Here is a 7,236-nt window from a genome sequence, read left to right as displayed (position 1 = left end):
CCACCTTTAGAAACTGATAGCCAACCCTATTGTGCTAGCTACAGATCACCCTAGTGCTTGGAACTGCACCCTCAAGTCAACTTGGACATACTGCTCCAAATCGCCGAGGATGTGGGCGTTAGCTCGATGTGAACTAGCCCCGCTAGTAGCAAGCAGCCCTCTGAGGTGCCTGTATTCTACGTAGCAAAAGTGTACAAAAAATGCAATTGAACTTGATGCCATGTGAGGGGGTGACTGGCAACTATCAAATCCATAGATTTTACAAGATTGCAACGGCAAGCATTTGAGAACGGATCCTTTGCATCGAGAAGCTCAATCGAAGAAGCTGCTGGAGCAATGGCACTTTCATGGATTCTACCAGTGGATCGGGGATGTGCATGATTGTACTGAACCAGAAGCCGTGGAAATGATGTGTATACAAGGTATGCAATTCACTAATAGTCAAGCATCCAAAGTTACCGAACAAGAATTGGCATTGTATCTGGCTAGCAATCTTGACTACATGAGACTATTCGCATGAAATCTTCAATAGATCTTTGAGCTCGGCCAGGGGATTAATGTCGATACATGGCCGACATATAAGAAACAGTCAGGATCCAACCAAAAGTCGTCATATAATGAGATTTTAGGCAGCAACAAGAAGAAAACAGGAACCACCACAAATATGAATGGCGAAAAAACACAGTGCAGATCAATCAACAAAAGGAACTCTTTGGAAAACTTGGAAATGCACTAGCTAGTTGCTTGCTCTTACTCCCTCCCTCTCACACTTTCTCTGTGCTAGTATTATGTCTCTTGAAATTGCTATCTTTGGGCAACATCATGATCGATCCTCAGTTACCCTTTCAGAAGTTTCCGTCTTATCTATTGGATTGACGATTTCTCTGTTGGGAGATAGGCGATTTTGTAAAGAAAGTTCTGAAAATATATTGCTATAGTTTTTTTTACTCTTTGTCTTCAACCCAATGCATCTTGTTTGAAATGTGATGTAAAATATGTGTGTGTACGATTACATAGCTATATCTCGATTTATCTTTCATTTTATTAGTGGTGTCGAATTAATTGCTGCAATCCTTGAAATGACTCTATAGATTTTGAAAAGCAATCGACCTCAGACAGTGGATGCTATTGGGGTCTCTGTTGCATGCTTTGGTTGGCTGAGGATACATGATTGTTTAGTGACTAGATGCCGTTCACCGTTTGAAGTTGAGCAGGAAATTACAGGGTGGGCTAAACGGGAAGACTGAGGGCATTGGTTTGCCTATGGTGCAGCTTCCCAGAGACCTTTGTAATCAGCCGGTTGGCTTCAAATGAATGTTAAATAAATACTGCAAGGGGCGCCAACGTTTGGGGCCAATCAGTGTCTTTGTTTCTAAGTAGGAGCGCTCTAGCTCCCCTGTGATTTGTGGTGTGGTGCATATTTGCTTGTCAATTTACTGTGTATGCTGTAATTAAGTGGATCCTACCACCCTTTTCGTTGTTGAGGCTGGTTTCATATTCCACAAGAAAGAGTAGGAAGAATCAATCGATCCTTGGGTCCAAAAACGAAAACGAATGTCAAAATTTCTCCACTACGGCAGACAAACACCTATAAAGGGGTCGAATGGTCAAACGTCTTAAAGACGATAGATGCTTACACGAGTTTGGCCATCACTCTTGAAGATAGGAAGCCTATTGCAAAAAGTTCGTGACTAGGGCTGTTTGGCTCCTCACAGCGACCTTGACATTATGGTCAATGAAGATTGTTGTACAGGAACTGTGAATAAAGACAAAAAACCTGCGATAACGTAAATCAATATTCCTTTCTTCCACAATCGCAATACACCGAGATTTCTTTACAAATCTATCGATCTGTAGAAAAAGTACGCTAAAAGAGGAAAAGGCTCATAGAACTAGGTGATCGCATCTAACACATACAATGTGCATATATGAAAGTATTCGCACCCTGATCAGTGGACAACATGTGTGGAATAGGAGGCCGCGTTCCTAGTACTGCCTCTAGCAAGCCAGATGCCCCAACAATAAACATGCCCTCTTTAGCTTGAAAAACTCATCAACAGTTCTCTAGAGCATATACTACTTCTTGAGATGGAAACCTCGGCGAATGCAAGTACCACCACAACGACTTACACCAACCTAGCCACCACACATAGATGAAGAGAGAGAGAGAGAGAGAGAGAGAGAGAGAGAGAGAGAGAGAGAGTGACTCTATACACAAGCCAAAAATCCATAAGCAAAGCTCTTCAAATCCACCATAGAACAGACTTCAAAAACGCTATTCAAGAATGGAAAAGAACGATGAAAAAGGTAGAAATTGGAAATTTCTTTTATGAAATGAAGTGGGGAGATGGTATCCCCGCTTTAGACGAGAAGGATTCCCTTTACTATAGCCTGCCCCTAGCGTGGCACTCCTAACAAACTAAGAATATAAATATAAGAGACACACCAAATGTTATCTAAACCGTGCAAACTCTTAATAATTGTTGACGACCAAGATTCGCAATAGGAGATTATAGGCTTACCGTAACACTAGACGGGTGAGAAGACCCAAGAAATAGAATGTCCCTCAAGCTCCACCACCATGATCACACGTAGAGGGAAATCTCCGCGAACCTTGAGAGCAAGAGCTAACACCCAAAGTAAACCAGGAATAATCAGAGGGGGGATGGCGAGCTCCACACAAACGTAGAAATGTTGAAGCAGTAGCAAGAAATCAACCATGCACCAAAACCGTTACCCAACGATCTTGCCGCTCTAACCCAGATGAACGATCACCTATAAGAGCCACCAATGCAGCTAGCTCGAACGGTGATCCGGAGGAGTTCTGATCAATAGGGATAGAGTGAGGATAGATTACAATTAAAGCGCTCCACTAGCACGGAAAACTTCTATGAAGCCTACGAATGGTATCCGGATAAGCACAGCGACCACACAGAGAACAGAAGAACCGATGTCTCCACTCGAACTTGGACTAGAGCTAGCCGGATGAACGTGCTTAGGGAAAAGAAGCAGCAACAACTTAGAGGAGGCCGTATATACTTTCTTTGAAGGTCGCTACAACCCACGGATGACTTTCCATGTTCCTTATAACAGATCTATTGATAGAAAGAAGACTTTGGCAGACTCGAACTGATAAACCAAGAAGAAAAGAGCAGCACGGATAGGAGGAAGAAGAGCAGAAGAAAGAGAATGCCCAGCGGAGGGAGTACCCAGCAAATGTTGTGATGAAGGTAGGGAGGCGTCAAGCAATTCAAGAGAGGCCTTACTGTAATCACTAGGTCAAGAAAACACAACGGAGATGGCTGCTCTACTCAAATGGAAGGAGCAAACGAACTCAAAGGGACATGCTTGCTGAGAGACAAGATGAGTCTTAAAGCCGGAAGGGAATCCAAAAATCTAGTAAAAGAGAAAATCGGGGCATTCCGAGAATTGAACTCGGGACCTCTCGCACCCTAAGCGAGAATCATACCACTAGACCAAATGCCCTCTTCATATCGATTCCTTGTAATTTTTAATATATAAAATTGTTTACATGAAAACTTAGTTTGTATTTCGTGTGGGACACATGTTTCCGACACGCAATGTAAACGACAAAGAAACAAACAAGAGAAGCAACAGTTGAAGATAATCCGTCAAAGGCATTTCTTGTGGACTCAAGCCTGGTTTTTGATGGCTTAACTAGAACAACCAAACTTCTGTAGACTCAAATCAGCAAGCACTAGTACATGATGGGAGTTAAGGTTGGTGAAAGGTATACAGGCGATAAGCTTACCATTGGATAGAAGCCCCTTAAGACATGGAGATGATAAAGGATATGACGATCACAAGCCATGGTTGATCTCAAGCCAAGTTCAAAAAAACCATTCGCAACTTAGAAATTCTAAGGGATCTAAAGCATGACGATCTGTATTCACAGCTTCTGATGAAGATGAAGAGACGCAAGAAGATGTGGACACCAACACTAATGATTCGAGTGAAGAGGAGCTAGTTCAAGAACCTTCTATGCAAGACATAAGAACAAAAGGTAGTAAAGGCAAAAAAAACAGAGAAACAACTCTTAAGTGAAGTTGATATTGTGCCCTCAGGTCCAGGTGCACCCTTGTCAGCTCCACAAGGTGAGAATTCAAATAATGGTGCCTAAGAGATGTGTAAGAAGACAAAGATGGTCGATCCTTTACCTTGTGAGGTACCTGTCAATTGTATTGAACTACCTCCCATTGATGCCAAGACCGGAAAAAGGCCACTTCAACTACAACGTATCAATGAAGTGCATGTTTCCAACCTCAAGAGAAAAATGAAATCAAAACCTACAACCATGGTGCTACTACTACTTTTTTAGGTAAAATGCTCAAATGAGGAATTTGCAACACTGCCTCATAAACTACGCTCCCGAAATTTGAACTAGCATGAGACCCCAGAAGATCTCCTATTTGTTTTGGCTGTTGGCTCATGAGGGATTGCCTATTGGCCCTTAGCTAAGAGATATGTACGTAGATGGTAGATGCTTATGCTACACATAGGGAGTTCTGGAGACGATCCCCCACTTCCTATGGGGATGTCTTGCAACTCAAAAGATCTAGCTAGCAGCCTTTAGGATAGCAGGCAAGAATATTGCACTTGACACGCGTGATTTTGCAAGACAAAGAACCATGCGCAAAACACAAGATAATGGGATTCAAAATTCAAGTGGAAGGATGCAATTGGATGCAACTATGGCTCAAAGACATGTAGATTCAAGAGAATGCACTTTTGCCAACATGGCTATAGTTTGCCATGTGCAAGGGGTGCATCCCTATTCTACGTCGATTTCCCATACGAGATGATATAGGGCCACCATCTATGTTTTCATTGGTATTCTATGCTCCTACTATTCACTCACATGGACCTATGAACCACTTATGTGGATTTTGTCATGCCTAGTTATGGAAACAAGAAACAAGAATAGAGATGCAACAAGTAGTGGGAAAACATCGTTGGGCGTGTGCTGGCGTGTCATTGTTACCTTTAGAAGAACCACTTGAGATGGAATTTTTATTGCATGGGAATGATGCTAAAAGCAGGTCATTTAAGAAGAACATAAGAGGATACAATAGTGTGATGGCTTTTGTCTCATTAGGTGCCCAAATTAATGGAATGTTTTCTAGGGATAGAGGTATACACAACTTTTGGGTCCATGGTAGTGTGTATCGCTGTGTAGGCAGTTTGCTGCTTGATGATACTAGGCAAGAGATTTCACATTTCGCACAGTTAATGTATATGACATAGAGCATCAGCTGCAAAACCGCTTGGATGGGATGCCTGCTGGTTTGGATCTAATGATTTTGGAATCCTTGCAGAGAATGATACATGCATGCAATCCTTATGCCAATGCATTGGTGGCTATGGGGAAGATGTTGAGAAGAAATCCACATGCAGAGTTAAGGATGGTTATTTGTGAGATGTAACGCACTAAGCCACAGGCGCTACAGAAAGAAGATAACGTGCATACTCACACACACGCAACACAAAGTATGAGGAAAAGAATGAAGACACGGTGTATCCAAATCCGTGAATATGCATAATGATCAAGAGACACTTTGTCATGTGGATATACAACGTATGTGGCTGCAACCATAGATTAAAGGGTTGTGGCCACTTGCGCCCCTTGGAATATGTGCTAACCCCATAGGCTATTAAGGCCTTAACACATGGCTCACGGTGGGCTATGCAAATCCACTCTTACTACTAAGCCTGATAGAAGTCAGATTAGTGCGGTGCAAAGTGCATCACAATCATTTCGGGCTATTCCAGGCAGAGAACCTATGCAAGTAGAAATCCACTGAATCCAGAGGCCACAGTTTGATCTATTCCCAAATACATTTTATTTGGTTTCAAATGAGAAAGTACGTTCATTTGATGATTATATTAGGATTGGTACTCTCTGGTTCCGATACCCCCACCGCAACCAACAAAATGGTGGTTGTCCTTCTTCACTTGTAGGCTCGACCATTACCACCTTTTGCATGCATGAAGTCGATGCGCTAAGCCACCAATAGAGCTTCATTTAGCATCTTTGGACCTTGGTCTTGCATGCGTCTTGAGATGTCTGGGTTGAGGCTAGGCCAGAGAAAGAACAGCTTCAAATCTTTGAGCATGTTCGGGTCCACTTGCATCAACAAAGGCGCTATCTCGATACCAAACTGGGACAAGGTCTCCATTGGCTTCTGGCTGAGCTCTTGTAGCTAGGCAAGAGCATCCTTTATAGTGTTTGTATTGCAAACACGTTGGTTAGTGCTGATTTCAAAAGCGGCTAGGATTACTTGATCAGCATCTCCAATTGATGATACCATGCTACTGCCAGGCCTTGGAATGAAGCCTTGATCTCTTCAATCCTCTGTGCATCATCCCAATTGTGGTATTCTGCTAGGTTGGAGAAATGATCCAACCAAAGATAGATGTCTTCTTCTAGCACTCCTATGAAAGGCTTCAGATGCACCTTCGAATCCTAGTTAGAACCGCTGAGTTGTCAGGCTGAAAGATGTGTCGTAAGGTTTGCTATTCGAAGATTTGATTGCACCAATTCAGAAAGAAGGCCAGCGAGCAGTTCTAGAGTGAAGACAGTTGGCAAGAAGCTATCACAATGCATAAAGAGTAGGAGGAGGAAGAGAATGAAAGGCAGCAATGACAAGTGTGACGAGATCAATGGAGACAGCTAGGCCATAACGCCCTGGTAGAAATCGTATTGTCTTAACAGTCAAACCAAGCTACCCTAACGACTAAACTACTAGCTAAGCCAGGTAAAACCTATTAACATTTTAAATAAAAAACAAAGCAAATGAAAACCAATAGAACCACTGTCAAAATTCACTTTTATAGCCACATTAAATTATACACCAAGCACCTCACTACATCAAGGAATCACACTAATTTTATTAGTTGTGACTAAACATAGCCGATTATCTACCACTAGAAATGTACAAGACCAATCACTAAGCTAATTAACCTTTAATGAAAGAATGACAAGCTATTTTGACAAGCTAGCATGTCCTATACGCTAGCACCTCCTATCCTAGACAAGATAGCACTAGAATTCTATCCTTCGCCAAATACACACACTCACTTATATACAAATTTATATGTCTATATATATATATATATATATATATGTACATATAATTATGTATGTATGTAACCCTATATAAATAATACACGTAAAGGAATGAAAAAAAAGAAAAAAGTCATAGAAAAGAAAAATCA

General features: G+C 41.8%; 1 non-coding gene across 1 annotated transcript; it reads right to left on the bottom strand.

Annotated features, from left to right (window-relative positions):
* Positions 1–3,414: 3,414 nt before the first annotated feature.
* Positions 3,415–3,486, bottom strand: TRNAP-AGG (transfer RNA proline (anticodon AGG)). The gene has a single exon. It is a non-coding gene; the product is annotated as a tRNA-Pro (tRNA).
* Between the last annotated feature and the right edge of the window lie 3,750 nt (positions 3,487–7,236).

This window comes from Dipteris shenzhenensis, chromosome 25 (genome assembly GCF_047967505.1).
Source record: "Dipteris shenzhenensis isolate YYH24624 ecotype China chromosome 25, Dip_SZ_1.0, whole genome shotgun sequence".
NCBI lineage: Eukaryota > Viridiplantae > Streptophyta > Polypodiopsida > Gleicheniales > Dipteridaceae > Dipteris > Dipteris shenzhenensis.
Note: the sequence above shows the minus strand (reverse complement) of the source record. Positions and strands in the feature narration are given on the sequence as shown.